Source organism: Cyprinus carpio, chromosome A16, assembly GCF_018340385.1.
Source record: "Cyprinus carpio isolate SPL01 chromosome A16, ASM1834038v1, whole genome shotgun sequence".
NCBI lineage: Eukaryota > Metazoa > Chordata > Actinopteri > Cypriniformes > Cyprinidae > Cyprinus > Cyprinus carpio.
The window spans coordinates 4,763,953-4,781,101 of NC_056587.1; the positions used below are offsets into that span (position 1 = coordinate 4,763,953).

Below are 17,149 nucleotides of genomic sequence, written 5' to 3' on the forward strand. Positions count from 1 at the left end.
GCCAGCTATCCAGTGTTGTGATTGGCCGAATACCTCAAGTGTGTGGCGGAAAAGTTACGTGCCTTACCAGGTTTAGCAAACTTTCCTCTGTAAAATGCGCTGCACACACTCAAATATTTGGAATGTACAACACTGTCTGGAACAGTGTTGTAAATAAAACTTAACCACTGATTTATAGTTGTGTCCTCTTTTGGAAGGCCATACAAAGTAGTTTTGTAGTTTGGTTATAATCAAATACAAACAGGCCTTACTGAAAATCACAGACTTTTGAGAATCAACTTAGCAGACTTTACATGATTTATTCAGGTAAATTTCATTAAAGAAATCAAGCTTTAAAAACTACTCAAAAATATTAAGTGTAATATTGTAACCATATTTTTTTAGTAGATAGCACATAAAATTTTTTACAGTATAGTGTGCCAGCCGATCACAAAGTGCCTCTGCCTCAAATGTGCATATTTCTGCGGTAATGCTGCAGTTATGCATGCTCTTCTGTCCCCGTTCACAAAACAAAGAAACACCTATGAATCCTCCCATTCACAAATCACCACCCTAATAACTTCCATTCACCAAAAACAACCCCCATGGCCTCATTTAACATACTGTAACAAGCTAAGCCTAAGACATTAATTCACCCAATTTATCCATGCTGAGAAAACAAGTTTCCTGTCCATAAATAACAAACAATTTAACAAGACATTCTAATAAAATCGATCCCCTGCAATTCATTCACTGCATTTACAAAAGAACAGTGGTCCTTAATTCTCCTCGTTTTTTTTTTCCATCTGAAATCATAGGACTCCCTTAAACTTGATTTCTTACAACACTGTGCCATGTATATTCACCAACTACTGTATGAAACATTTTTCTCCTTTTTTAATATTTCCAACCCAGGCTCATTGGAAAAACATGCCTGCAGAGACACTTCTTCAAAATTATATTAAGTTGCTTCTTGCACATTTTGTATCAGAATTCTAAAGTGAAATGTCCAGTGAGTGGCTAAAATGTTCAGTTAATTCCGAAACAGATGAAAATTAATCTGACAATGATTTTTAATTAGGTTGTTGTACTTATCATGGCAGTTCGGAAATGAAATGTACGGTGAGTCCAAAAATGTTAATGCTTTATTGTGTTAAAAAATAACATACCACCTACACTGAACCATAAACTAAACCTAATGGACAGTGTTAACAAAAGCAAAAGTGAGTTGCTGTAGCAACCATGCCATTTTAACTTGCTTTTAGAAGTCTTTGAACTCATGTGATTCGTACCGGAGCACAAGCTATACCAGGTGAGCTATTAAGCAAGTTTACTATGTCAGAAAAGCCATACACAACGAGCTAGTTGTATGACAAATCAAATGTCAAAATTTATTAGTTTAAAAATCATGCACTATGGTAAGTGTTTTGAGATCATAACACAGTATTGTGCAAGGAACTGCATGAAAATAAGTCTTTATTAATTGTTAATCTGTCCTTTCAATTATAATTGCTATGAAAAATAAATATAAGTTGTTGGACTTTTACTGCCACTAGCTGTCATTTCAGCTGGAAACTGCAGTGAGTTGTACAGTATGTATTGGTACGTTTTGCAAAAATATAGTAAGAGTCAGGTTTTTCCAAAGAGCTGAATATCTGGCTGCTATTCAGAGGCTGTGCATTGATAAATGGGCTCCTGGAAACTGCTACCAGCCAGCAGCTGGCTCCGAGGACCCTTAAGTAGGAGTTCAGCACCATGAACCTCCGTGGCGGTCTCTACATGTTGCTCTGCCTGGGGTTGGCTCAACCAGCACATCCCTTAAGCTTCCAGGCCCCACTGAGACCCTGAATCCTGCCTTTCTGTCAAGCACAATGGAGTGTTTTAAGGATTAGAGCCATGCTAAGGACACACCGGGGGAAATGCCATGAGTCAATTTGGATCATAAACCACCCAAAATCTATGAACCTCTGGGCAGCGTCTGCCCTATGTTCTGCCTTCACCCTCGATAACACCACCAGTCCTCAGAAGATCTGAGCGTCTGTATAATGCACAAAGCATCAGAGCACCTCAAGGCTGGTTATGGATTTCTTTAACCAGTGTGGGCCTCAGCATTTCCTTTTTTATTGTAGAGTTGGATTTAACTAGAGGAGCTAATTTATTGCAGCTTTAAAAAAATGTTAGCACTGAACAACAGTGGTAAATGATGTGTGTAGGTCAAGCTTCAGCTGTTGAATCAAAGCTCCTCCAAAGATACAGAGTGCTCAAACTGACTCTTAACTAAAATTTAATTATAAATGACCAGGAATGGCCTCCTCCTGCCTCTGTCCATAGATAATTGACTGCCCACCATGAGCATTAGTTATTCATTGGTTGCCTAGATTAATCACACAGTCTCATTTTGAAAAACCTGAAAAACCTCATCAACTTGGTTGGGGGTTTAATAAAAAACCCAGTTGCCCTGTGTTGTGCCATTCTACTATTTGAATATGACTGAGATTTAAAGTGGAAATAGCCCTGGAGAAAGAGACCTGACTTCCTGAGAGCAGGGGAAATAAGCAAGCCAAGAGATGCAATCCATCAGAGAGAGTGACCTGCTCACTGAGCTCTACAGTTATCCAGCAAAAACACACAGATTTAGACGCAATGATAACACAACAGTCGGGTCAACAAAGCAATATTTTTTTTTTTTTTCTCTCGTCTGGATCTATAAATTGACTCAAACAGTATAAAATGCTATTCATTTGTGAAAAGACTTGAAAAAACAAAGCAAATGAAAACCTCTTCAGTGCTTAGTAGTATTTAAACAAAACGTTCCCTTCATATTAGTGTGATCAAGCAACATGTGGTGCAAAAAACATGCAGAATTTACATTAAAAAAAAAATTAAATAAAAAAACAGGAAATTTATGGACCCCTGAAGACCCTCACTATTGTATGTCAAGGTCAATAAGTATTTTAAAATGATTTTACCTTTTTATGGCAAGGCAAGTTCAAGTTTTAAAATGTCATTGGTGGGACTCACCATAAAAATTAACATTTATGAAAGAATGATTCATTTTATATATATATATATATATACATAAAACTTAAAAATGTATTTACAGTGTATAACACTTTGTATAAAAAAGTGTATAACACTTTGTATAAAAATGTTTTTTTAAATTTTATAATGTTATTTATGTTTTTGATGTTTTTTTTTTTATTATTGAAAATGCTATAAACGTTTTTTCACAACCATATAATACCAACATGAATATAAAGACTACTTTGGCACATGCAAACATGTCAAATAAATTTTTAAAAGATTATTCATTCTGATCTTGGACACTCATATATGTCATTGACTCAGTGGTGTCATCTACAGTATGACGCAGCTAAAGTGTGATGGAGGAATGATCGTCACGTCACGCTATGTGGGTTTTCTTCAGAGGGCAGCCCAAACAAGTGTATTGTTTTACATTTTTGGCAAATTGAGAATGAAGCCTTTCAAAAAACCTAATAAAGCATCTGATGAGCATCCAAAAATGAAAAGCGGTTACAGTTCTACATGAGCAAAAGTGAATGTAGTGCTCCTATCAGTTCAGTGCGGTGGGGAGTGAATGGATCGGGAGCCAGTGGAGTGGCACAGGATGAGTGGGAGGTGCTGATGAGAGGAGATGAAGGAGGAGGAGAGGTAGAGCTGAAATGCAGCACGCTTACAGCATCCCTCCTCATACCTCTCAGACACACACCGCCGTGAGGAGTGAGCTTCACTGACAAGAGCTGCATAATAACACTCAACACACATATAACACAATGTGTGCACTGAAAAAAAGACACTTTGGACCAACTCTAATTTGTCAAAATCAAATTTAAATTTTTCTACACTCTCTTTTAATGGTTAAATTAAATTTTATTAATCAAAAAGCATGTCTTATTAATTGAAAGCATGAAACTTACATAATTTAACAGCACTTTATTAAAAGTTTAACAGAAATTACATTTTTAAGGCCCTATGAAATATGTTGTATTTAATAAATTCTGGTAAATAATTTTTCTAGTAAATATTCCTTGAAAATGTTTTAATAATATTTGTATAAGTAGCAGTAGTACTATCATTACATTCAGTAATATATTTCTGTCTCAGTTTCAGTTTCATTTATTTTAGTAATTCAACTCAATTTGTGAAACTCATGTATTAAATAAATTCAGTGCACACAGACTGAAATAGTTTAAGACTTTGGTTCTTTTAATTGTGATGATTTTGGCTCACATTTAACAAAAACCCACCAATTCACTATCTCAACAAATTAGAAAATGGTGACATGCCAATCAGCTAATCAACTCAAAACACCTGCAAAGTTTCCTGAGCCTTCAAATGGTCTCTCAGTTTGGTTCACAAAGATACACAATCATGGGGAAGATTGCTGATCTGACAGTTGTCCAGAAGACAATCATTGACACCCTTCACAAGGAGGGTAAGCCATAAACATTCATTGCAAAAGAAGTTGGCTGTTCACAGAGTGCTGTATCCAAGCATGTTAACAGAAAGTTGAGTGGAAGGAAAAAGTGTGGAAAAAAAGATGCAAAACCAACAGAGAGAACAGCAGCCTTATAAGTATTGTCAAGCAAAATTGATTCAAGAATTTGAGTGAACTTCACAAGGAATGGACTGAGGCTGGGGTCAAGGCATCAAGAGCCCCCACACATTCCTCAGTTTAAATCAAGATTAAAAACACACCTCTTTGGCCAAGCATTCAAATAATGCATCTCATAATTTTGGACTGCAGTTATATCTGATCAAATGCGCATTATTATTCTTTAACTTGGGTTAAACTAATTAATTTTACTTGGCTGGAACAGCAGCTACGCTAATTATGTCTCTATTTGTTTGATTTACACAAGCTCCAGTTGGATGCCAGAACACCTGAGAAGAGATGATGCCAACCCCTCAGAGGACCTCAGATGATGGATAACCCCAGAGACAACATACAGAACTACCACATTTTGCTCTAAGTTTGATTGCATAATTGCTGTTAATAGTGTTAATCGTCTGTTTGAAGACGTCTTTTATTGATTTTTCTGAACATTTCTGCCGTATACACATAAACTGACAGTCACCACTGATAAGCTACTACTAAATATTGTAGAAACTTAATTTTCTGTAAAGTTGCTTTGCAATGATCTGTATCGTAAAAAGCGCTATACAAATAAACTTGAATTGAATTGAACATAGATGTGTCAAGGAATTTGGCTACAGTTGTCATATTCCTCTTGTTAAGCCACTCCTGAACCACAGACAGCGTCAGAGGCATCTTATCTGGACTAAGGAGAAGAAGAACTGGACTGTTGCCCAGTGGTCCAAAGTCCTCTTTTCAGATGAGAGCAAGTTTTGTATTTCATTTGGAAACCAAGGTCCTAGAGTCTGGAGGAAGGGTGGAAAGCTCATAGCCCATGTTGCTTGAAGTCCAGTGTTAAGTTTCCACAGTCTGTGATGATTTGGGGTGCCATGTCATCTGCTGGTGTTGGTCCATTGTGTTTTTTTCACAGCACCCGTTTATCAAGAAATTTTGGAGCACTTCATGCTTCCTTCTGCTGACCGCTTTTAGAAGATGCTGATTTCAAGCGATTTGGCACCTACCCACACTGCCAAAAGCACCAAAAGTTGGTTAAATGACCATGGTGTTGGTGTGCTTGACTGGCCAGCAAAATCTATGGGGTATTGTCAAGAGGAAAATGAGAAACAAAAGACACAAAAAATGCAGATGAGCTCAAGGCCACTGTCAAAGAAACCTGGGCATCCATACCACCTCAGCAGTGCCACAAACCGATCACCTTCATGCCACGCCGAATTAAGGTAGTAATTAAAGCAAAAGTAGCCCCTACCAAGTATTGAGTACATGTACAGTAAATTACAATAGTTTGTAGAATGCCAACAATTCACTAAAAATGTTTTCTTTTATTGGTCTTATGAAGTATTCTAATTTGTTGAGATGAATTGGTGGGTTTTTGTTAAATGTGAGCCAAAATCATCACAATTAAAAGAACCAAAGACTGAAACTACTTCAGTCTGTGTGCACTGAATTTATTTAATACACAAGTTTCACAATTTGAGTTGAATTACTGAAATAAATGAACTTTTCCATGACATTCTAATTAATTGAGATGCACCTGTATGTGTACATATGTGTTCATGTGCTGGTAAGGCGGCAGAGGCTGAAAACACAGTGAGCATCATGCACGCTTCAATATGCATGTAAAAGAAACTGTGCCATTCATTCATACAGAACATGTAGGATTCATATTTAAATAGTGTTTTGCAGCTTAATATTCACAGACACTAGTCCATATTGTGTTTTGATTTAAGTTTACTGACCTACTTTTGATTTATTCATTCAAAATTTGGCAAATTCCATGACATTACATGGTATACATTAAATTCCATTTTATGACTGAATTAAGTGATTCCGTATTGCATAAATCATAGGGCCCTACAGGAGAGAAAACTCTTGTCATAAAAAAGTCATAATTGATGAATTGGAGTCAATGCAAGTCAATGTAGTAACTGTTTGGCTTTTTACAACTTAATTTTAACATAAACAAAGGCTAAATTACAGTAGATAATATTAAACATATTGTTATTTGATTAAACAATGTTTAATTGATTTTGATTACTACAATAAAGAGCTTAATGTTTATTCTGATGTCTTTTTAAAATATGCAACATATTTTCTGTTATGTACTAAAACACATAGCGACACATCAAAAAATAAATAATTAAAAATAAAACCGACAAGAATTTTTGCCATCAGTAAAACTAGCCAGTATACATCAACATTCTGCAGGTGTCAAGCGAAAATACTATTTAAACAAACTTGCTTCTTTTCATTTTCTCTGTATGCAGTGTTATTTGTTCTTAGACAAACTGAATAAAACAGATTTAAACCAGAAACCACAATTTTCAATTAGACCAATATAAAAATGCACTAAATGACAACAATGCCATTTCACTTTTTTCAATGTGAACTGATCCACAAACAGAGGCGCTCAGGAACAAACCTGTACTCTTAAAACAGAACAATTCCTTTGCGAAGTTTCTTCTACATATCCACATTGACAACTTGGACTGGAAACAAGGACACACATCAAAATACACTCTCTCAATCAGTCACACACACATGCTTTCACACCACATCTGGCCTGTCCTCACACACACTGGGTGCCAGAAAATAAGCCGGATACACACTGTGCACATCAACACAATCTTCATGGACACTGATACACTCTCCCAGCTGTCAGCTTCCTCCTGCGCCCGCCTTAACACACATACACAGACATACACTTGCAAGTGGACACTTGGCTTTACCCACTAACGTGCAATTTCAGGCACAGATGCACAGGGCGACCAAACACACACACACACACACACACACACACACACACACACACACACACACACACACACACACACACACACACACACACACAAACCATAAAATCAGTGATAGAGAGTGCATGTGCTCACATAGCATATGTGTAATGACACTTACACTCATGTGCACCCCAGCACTCCGCTGCATAGTCAGACAACCCACAAACACGCTGCCGTTAGCACCGATGCAAAGCACACAGTGTCTTGCAAATTGCTTCCGTAGGAGAGCGTTTGCCAAGAAAATAAATGTAAATGTAATCGGAAATGGTGCGTTATTGGCCTCATCTGCCCTCCGCTGAACAAGCCGTGACTCTTTGCTTGACATGGTCATTATTAAAGGTCAGTGGGAATTGCTGTTAACATGACAAAAAAGATTGTTTTACAGGTGACTCCCGCCATGTGGCTTTATGTCATCTGTGCTGTCGTGGTAATGTCTGTTTGCTTGCATGTCACATTATGTTGCGAAACATAATTAATGAAAGAACAGGGAGACATAGGAACTGGTAAGTATTAAAAATCATTGCAACTATGGTAAACAAGGAAGCTCTACCATACTTTTTTGTAACATAAGAACAAACCTCATTGGTTCTTTTAGAAATCACCTTTGAGCTTCCATTTACCATAATTGATGTGCTCTACCCTTAATTGCATTGTATGTACAGTTTTAGTGTTTTTTAAATCTTTAAAGTATACTTTAGTATATTTAAGTATTCCAAACAGAATACTGATGAAAAACACTACAACATATTAAAAATGTGACATGCAACAACAAATAGGAGTAAGAAAAAACTATTTTTGAATAAAAGGAACATTTGAAATGTAATATTGTTAAAAATAAAAAAAACTTTAAATTTAAAGATTCAACTTCATGCCTAACCTTTTCTGCTCTCTTTTCTTCCTTTCATATCTGACTTGAATTTCCTGACCGCACATCCATTTCTGTTTTCTAAAAAGTCAGCAATGGGCCAGCAATTTTGTACATTTTGTGAGCAACCTTGTCATTTAGAAATGAAATTCTGAATGTCAAAGCAGGTCTTACTACATTCTCCTTTGAGGTGTAGCCACAAACCCCAGGGTCATATTGCATCAGCCAAAACTATTTTACAAAAGGCTTTGTAGGTGTCATGATCAATGTTTATATAAATACATTAAATATCACGTAAAGTGATCCTCTTCAGATACTCAGATTAAACCGCTTGATTCATAATGATTTCTTTTACACCTTGAAGCTTGCATGGTTTCATTCAAAAAGCCTTCATTTGGGTTTCAAAAATTACCAAAAGTCTTATGAATTTCGAACAATAAATGATGAGTAAATGATGACAGACTTCTTGTTTTTAGGTGTGCTTTCTCTTTAAATCCAGCATCTGAAAGCATACAGTATTTATCATAAATTCACTTCACTGTTTAATCCTGACTGGTCAGAAACCCGAGCGAGGCCACACCCATCGCCTTAATGTTGACTGAAGATTGCACATTGAGCCCTTCGGATGGGCTTATTCAGCATGCAAAATACTATGCTATTAGTATGTATATTAGACTTAAGGTAATCTCTCTAGGTACCTTTTGTGCAGTTGCTCCTAATTAACATGTGCGGTAAGAAGAAAGAGTTGATAAAAGAGAGAGAGAGGTGTCTGACAAAGCGAAGGAAGGAGTTCATAATTCCTGTACTTTTAATGAAAGTTGTTGGGAAAATTTCACTTAGGCAACTAAGCAAATAAATGCTCAGTGTCAGAGTAGCACAGTTTAAATCAATGCATCATTTCATAAATGCAGCCTTGCGTTGTCCTATTTCTTTGAAACAGATGACAGTTGTTGCCCAATGAGTCATTTTCTCTTGTGCTCAGCACACCATCCTTTGAGTTAACCAGCAAATTATGGCAGTAATAACACAAGTACATCCTTCCTCTCTTCAATCATCAAGACAGTGTATCTATAGATATTTAAAAAACTAAACACAGTAAGCATTCCTAAACACACACGTATAAAAAATAAACAGGATAAGTAAATATAACTAAAAAAAAAATGGAAATCCTGGACACTAAAGCCCCATACCATATTTCAGATATTAATAATTCATGAGATGGAAACTACATGGCAAACAGTTGTTAAAATCTGTTGGAGATGCACAGATACTGTACACACTTGGATGTAACAGAACTGCTTATATATTTCTACAGCAATATTACTGATGCACCAACATGCACACCTGTGCATCACATGCTTGATTACACTTACAATCTTCCTCTCTTTCCCCATCTCTCATTATCTCTCTCTCTCTCTCTCTCTCTCTCTCACACACACACACAACTGGACTGAAGATGAAGTACTTTGAACAAACAATCTATACAACATGAATATCTGTACTTCATAACTACATTTATCAGATTTTGAAAACAATAAAAATGAGGAATACAATAAAAATATGAGGATTACAACTCAAATCAGGGTAGAAATAAAATATATTTTGCAGGGTTCCCCCCACCCAAAAAAAAATAAAGTACTCATGTCACTTCTGTGGAATATACGTTAAGTTTTCTTTTTTTGGTGAACAATCCTTTTGATGTTTAGTTGTTTTTATTATTGTTGTTGTTATTATTATTATTAACAGACAATAAAAAAAAATTATAATTTTTGTTACATAATTTGCAGTAATATATGGAAATTATACAGCAATGTATATATGCTATGTATGTACTGTATGTATAACTCTGGACAGCTAACACACAAAAAAAAATATTTTATGTAGTGATTTGTTTATATTAAACCTGTTCTAACTGATGCTTCTAAAACCATAAAAAGTCAACAAAACCTCACATCAGCTAGCTAGATAATGTTATCTTGATGTCATATTAAAACCAGAAGAATTTGAATCAACATTTAATTCATCACATCATCTTAAAAACAAGTAAACAAGCTATATACTCTGCAAATTTATTTCATTGTAACAAAATGTGGAAATGTAATTTGTTACCAGTTTTATTCTAGCATTACATTGAAAGTAACTATGAATTAATGATAAAATGATCTCTCTCTCTCTTAAAAAAACATCTCACAAACATCAAGACAGTGCAGACAAAAACATCCAGATGACTGACACAATGTAGCTTACAGGCTCATAAATTATTGGACAATGATTGGACATTCAGGTTACAATTGTTTATGTTACAGCACATTGGATCGCTATCTCATAAACTATTACTGGAGAGCCTTTGCAAGTACAAAGACACTCACACAGACAGACACTTAGAACAGAGTGCAATAGCCAGGTTTAAAAAAAATCCCATTCATTTTATCCATAAAGGCTGGAGTACATTAATGACTTTTAAAATCAGAACAGATTTTTTTTTTTTTTTTAACTGGGCATCATACACTTATCGACTTTGTAATAGTCACAGAGGAAAAAACTGACCATCATATACACTAAACGACTGAGGATCATATACCACCAGATTTTAAGAGAGCTATGAGGTTCTTAATTTATGGTATATGCTTTTGTTGAAGCAGTCAGTGCATATTATTTCAACATATATTTTAAATAATCGTGTTTAACCCTGGAATTCCTGGTGAAACACTAAATTATTCTTGATTCACATCTCCACCAATCAGAGAATCATGACAAGAAAACCGTGCAACAAGATCACTTTAGAGCCTGCCACCTGTGAATGATACTGTATAGCAAAGTCAGTCTCCCTACACTCTCAAACTTAAATATTTCCATAAGCTCATTTTTGCAATAAACCAAATATATTGCTTCCAAATATATAATCAACAACTTTAAATCAATAGTTTTTAATTCAATTTTCACTTTGCTACATATTCATTCACTGAAGAATTGTACCTTTGTCTTTTTGTCCAATTTTCAAATACTTTTTTTTTTTTTTTGCTTCAAATCAAAGTTTGTAATTCTATGAATCACCTGGCTGGTTTGGTTCATGGCTTATAACTCTTTAATGAAAACTTTTAAAAATCCCTAAGCGAAAAATACTTCTGTTGAAAAAGTGGTCTGTACACTCTATTAGGAATACTGAGAAAAAAAAACTGCACCAGTATGTATGTACTCCATATCAAAAACATCTGTGAAACTATTTCTGTTCTTGCTTTGATCTAAACAAAAGTAATCCAGCTATATCTATACTAGACCTGTGTCGAGGTAAAAGCATGCTCTTTCTTTTACTTCTTTTTGTCTATTAACATACTGGACAGAAATCTGTCAGTATGATCAATCAGCACCTTGAATACATACAGCCTAAAATCAATTTCTCCTCACTCTGATCCACCATTATCCATGTCATTTCACTGCCCCTCTCAACTTTTTTCATCCAACAGTTGCTGTACACACCTCTGCACTTCACAGAAACAGCATCACAAAGCCTGTCTTATCACTAGAGACCTCCCCAGGGGAAAACACGGCCTCACTGGCTTGATCTTCAGCCATTGTTAGTTTACATCAGTCAATAGCATTTTATGGACTGGTCTTTGATTGGATATCGGAGACGAATGAATAAGAGACGCTGCGAGCCTGCAGAGTGCCAGCAAGCTCACGTTAATCTGTCAGGTGAATTGTATATGGAAGCAGGGGAAGTCTTGCAGGGATTTCCGTGGTAACTGTACAGGACCGCGGTTGTAGTTAGACTAAAATATCCGTGGTTACAGTAACCGTGGAGATGACTGAAAAGGAGGACTCGGCTTCCTGTGGAAACTCATGGCTGATTAGAACAGGATGCCAGTGAGTGCTACACTTTCTTTGTTACCATTTCCTCTTAATATGCTAACATTTCCGACTTCATTTAAAAAAAAACACTTACGTTTCTGTTTTTAGAACTTCTACATTGCCACAATGGAACAGAAACACCCTCTTCATTTTTCCCCTCCTCCTCCTCTTTCCATTGCTCCTTTACTACCACTCAACCTCAGCTGTGTAACAATAAGGTGATGTTCACACAAAACACATTTCTAGAAACTAATATCGGCGATACCAGTATTAGGGAGTAAAAAAGTCTGATATCGATATATCGGCCAATATTCTTTATGTGTATATTATAGTACAGTACCAGTCAAAAGTTTGGAAAAACTTCCCATTCGTGTCGTCTTCCCACACAGTCTCATATCAGCCGATAAAATCGGCAAAATGATAAATCAGTCGGGCTCTAGAAACATGGTGTTCAAGTTAACATGGAAGCCCATTTCAGCAACATAAAGAAAATCATGCTTTGGTAAATCTTAATTAAGACATAAAAAGTTTTAAAACAAAGAATTTTGAAATACTAATTCAAACTTATGATGTAAAAAAAGTCATGAAATGAAATGTAAATATGTAAAATTGTCAACTGACTTTTGACAGTTGACAACTGAAGAATTTTTCTTTATAATTTTAGCTAATATAAATTTTGACTATCTCATACTTACAATTTGGTATGCAATCAGTTCAACATTTTATGTCAGTTTAGACTTTTGTCATAATTTAGTCTGTAATTAGAGAAATTATGACTTTAAATAAATACATTTCAAATGTGTCACAATTTTGTATTTTTTCTCATAATTATGACAGTATGTCATGATTTAAACTTTTTAATCTCATAATTATAAATTTGTATGCCACAGTTTTGACTTTTTATCTCAGAATTATGATAGTAAGTCAAAATTTGGATTTCCTATCTCAATAACACAGTCAATTTCTTTCGTTTTTTTTCATAATTATGGCATAGAATGTCATAAATTCACACTTTTAATCTCATAATTATGATTAACCAAAGCAGAATTGTTTTCTTATGTGGCAGAAATGGGCTTCCACAAGTTAAAAGAAGTGTAACTTTTAAAAAGCTTGTCTCCAGACTTAGTGTTTTTTTTTTTTTTTTTTCATTCTACTGCTCAGTGTCCCATTCTTAAACACAAAAACGCATCCTGTGTGATTGGCCTGTAAAGTAGCAGCAGCTCTATGTGAGACAGGGTGGGCTCCTGTATGTGGGTCAGAATGTCTGAGCGCCTGTGGGTTCCCATGTGCTTCCAGTTTCTCCATCTGACCCCGAGCACCCAAACTGCGTCTGAGGTCTAATGTAAATTAGCGTGGCCTTTATCAATTGTGAGCCAGTCTAACCGCTGGGGAGCAGAGGGAGAAAGGAGCAATGTAATCTCTTTCAAACACCAGCCTATGATCTCGTTAAAGACTAATTGATGTTCTGTGTTAACGAGCTTTACCTTAATTAGTCACATTTAAGTGAAAGGGGGATACTGAGAGCGGAGTTGGATGCAGTTTTGGGCACGCTGGACTCATCAACACAGCTATGCGAACAAAAATAAGAGTGAGGGAAATAATCAGATCAAGAGACTGATACAGAAATGCTGAAGAGAGGGATTCAGCAAAAAAAAAGAGATGTTAAAAAACCAGCAATACTCTAGAGTCTGAAAGCCCAAGGGAGGGAACGATAGAGAGGACGGAGAGCAAAGGTAAAGGAGAAGATAAAGAATCAATGCGCAAAGAGGAAAAATAGAAATAGTAAAAGAGTAAAGCAAACGTTGATTCAAGCTGCTCTCATCTCTCTGAGTCCTCCAACCATGTTCAGTCTCAGATATTCAATTCCTCTTTTTTCGCTTTCTTCCTCTCCTTCATTTCCTCTTCTTGCTCCCTCATTCTGTTTGTACTGTATTTCTCTTTTCCCCATCCTCCCCATCCAGCTTCATCTGTATCCACACCTCTGCTACGTCCTCCTCTTCAGTGCATTAGTTTTTCACCTGCTTTCATTTTATACTCTTTCATTCTTTCACTCTCCTTCCTTCTTCATAAGTGCACTCCCCCTCCCTCTACAGTAAACCCTGGAAAGCAGCTGTAAGACCGACCGCTGGAGTGAAGCTATATTGACACGTTAACATTACTGTGCACATTACAGTACTGCAGTGTGTGTGTGTGTGCAGTCCTTGGTGATTTGTGTGCCCAGTATCCACAATATGCCTTGTTCAATAAATGTGCTTTTTTGGAGGTCATTATCTTTTCTCACCTCTCTCTTTTTACCTGCAGGACCAGATGTGTATCTATCTCACAAGATGTGAAAATCGTCTCAAGACAGCAAATCAGTACAGCGTGAAGCTGATGAAAGGTCACAACATGCCATTAGTGTACTAACACATATAAATATACTAAAATGTATGATGTATGGCAGCACTGATTTAAGGCCTGTCTAGGTGGACATTAAGACCTCACATTCCCTCTGCAGGACTCCAGGCTCCATCATAACAGCTTTAATAAGTTTGGCGCAAGAGGGAGTAAAACTTATTATGGAATATGAAGCAGAAGCCCCACATAAATGATTTTACTTCATCTAAACGCCAACGGTTTGATTCATATCGCAGGAGGAAAACTGTGGGCCCATGATGGGCTCCTATGAAATTAACATAATGAGCGCTGCTCATAAATCTCACTGATTTCTTACCCAACTATTAAAAACCAAATGGCCAGACTTTGAGAAATGACAGCAATTGGTGTATCGAGATATTGCAAGTCTCCTTCTTCTCATTTAAATGTTTATAAATACAAAAAATAAAATAAAAAATACTCGAAAATGAACACGCTATGCTATTTGAATAAGCTCGCATGGCACTGAAACAACAGGGGTATCAAACACACATACACTACGAGGCACTGATAACTGTACTCAGGAAAATTTATAAATCCGCAGTTTACATACACAACTGACGAGCAGCCTGACAGCGCGACACAGCGACGCGATCATTAGCCGCACCGAAGCAGCATTTTAAACGTGTTTCAATATTCAGTCGCTTCACAGTTGTTGATTTTATGAAAATCACTAATTGTGCCCGCCGTATCCATCTCTCTATCTCGTGCCATCCATCTTCTCCCACATATAGCGCATCAAAGTCCCCTCACCCGGAGCCGGCGGTGCACTGTCAGAGCCATGTCTCCTCGCTCCACGCAGTCAAGTCCGTGCAGAAACACAGCAGTATTCATTAAACTGTTACTTACTGTGTTTTTCACGCGCCTGTCCCCTCTCTCTCCTTTTGTCCCTCCATTCTCTTCACATAATTCCCCTCGATGTATCCTTTTTGCGGCTTCTCCGAGCAAAATACACCTAGAAATATATATCCTACATGTATTCAATCTTCGCGAGGTCTCTCTCTCTTCACCTATCTCCCGCTTCCCCCCCTCTCTCTCTCTCTCCCTCTTTCTCCGCTCTTTTGTTAAAATTCAGTATATGCGCTTCGTCACCTAGCAACCGTCAACCCTCAACCTCCCTCTCTCTAGCGCGCGCGCGCGCCGGACGCTTCTCTCGCTCGCGCGCTCTCTCCATCACTAGCGACACGTGTTGAATGCTAAACTTAGCGGTGTGGAATAATATTAATAACTGGGTGGCTCGAGGTCTCTTCCTCTCCTCTCTCTCTCAGCCCTCTTCCTCCCCACACACACACTCACGCACACACACCTCCTCCTTTTGCTCACGCGTATCATCATGCAAAATAAATATTTACTAGAGCCACTCAGTCCTCTGTTGCATGCCCCCCGCAGCCCCTTCCGCGTCTCTCTCCCCCTCCCATCATCCCGTACTGCGAATCAATGGTGCCGTACCGCCACTTCTGCTTCTCCGAGCAAAACGGAGAGGTGTGCGTCCGTCACGCTGTCCGTCCGTGACTCTAGACACGCGTGTATCCATACAGCAAAGACTTGGGGGAAATGCGCACCGACCGTGTGCGTGCGCGCGCGCGCGTTTTGGAGTTAGCCTTGCATACTCCGGGAGAATGATCGGTGGATGGAGAGAGTAGCTTGAGCTGCAGTACGCTATCAATGGAGAATCAACGTCTTAACCGATGCTTATAATTATTCACTTTGTTTATTTAAGTGCTTTTATTGTATTTCTTTTAAAAAAATATATGTGCTTAAAAAATATATATTTTTTATGTTTAAGTGTTTATTCTGCTGTGTGGTCCTATAGATGTGGTGACTGGTCAATCGATTAATAAACCAATAACTCAATGGCCCATGATTAATACTGACACTGTGTGTTTCATTTAGTGAGCTCAGATGATAAATGGTCAGTGTTTTTTTGCAGAAGGTCACTCCTTACTGAATCCCAGCGTGACGCAGCGCTATTGATGAAATACCATTCAGCCATTAAAGCGCAGTCATTTTCAGCCCTGTTCCTGGAGGCCCAACACTACACATGTTGGATGTCTCCCTCATACCCATTTAAAGTCATGGGGTACTCTACTAATGAGCTGACGAGTTTAATCAGGTGTGTTTGATTTGGGAGACATCCAAATTGAGTACTGTTGGGGGCCCTCCAGGAAAAGGTTTGGAAACTGTTTTAAACTAAGCATAAACTACTGATCCTTATCTCCTTCCAGCAACATGTTCATGCAGGCGTATGTATCAGATATAACAGTCAAAACACTTAGTCCTTCAATGCTTCAATGTAATACGATGCAAGTTCATTCAGATCTATTTTATACAGTACTTATTCGTTTTATCAGGCCCTTAATAGAACAGAGGCAAGTGTTGTTATAGGATAAATGAGCACTAGGTTACAACTTAATAATACATTAACAATTTAAATACTGTTTTCCAATATTCATCTAAACATTTAAGTGTACAAATTATTTATAATTCATTTTATTTTTAAATACTTTATTTTAAAGGAATTTTATTAATTTTTAGTCTTTTCAAAATTCTGAATACAAATTTTAAGGTGGCGTATAGACAAACATTAGTGTCATATTATGCAGTATAATATTAGTTTATGGGCAGCAGACA

At 37.1% G+C, this 17,149-nt stretch overlaps 1 protein-coding gene and 1 long non-coding RNA gene across 4 annotated transcripts in view; one reads left to right on the forward strand and one right to left on the reverse strand.

Annotated features, from left to right (window-relative positions):
* LOC109105305 (glutamate receptor ionotropic, NMDA 2D-like) overlaps window positions 1–16,739 on the reverse strand; it is a 74,944-nt gene extending 58,205 nt beyond the window's left edge. For 2 of the 3 annotated variants that reach the window (XM_042772136.1, XM_042772134.1), the window contains exon 1: window positions 15,368–15,903. The gene's annotated coding sequence lies outside the window, so the exon portion shown is untranslated. Of the gene's footprint in view, window positions 1–15,367; window positions 15,904–15,967 lie in introns of those variants that run through there. The other variant, XM_042772135.1, reaches the window with a different exon arrangement.
* LOC122147960 lies at window positions 13,636–15,196 on the forward strand. Its single transcript, XR_006161941.1, has 3 exons — window positions 13,636–13,836; window positions 14,405–14,483; window positions 14,601–15,196. It is a non-coding gene; the product is annotated as an uncharacterized LOC122147960 (long non-coding RNA).
* Window positions 16,740–17,149: the final 410 nt, after the last annotated feature.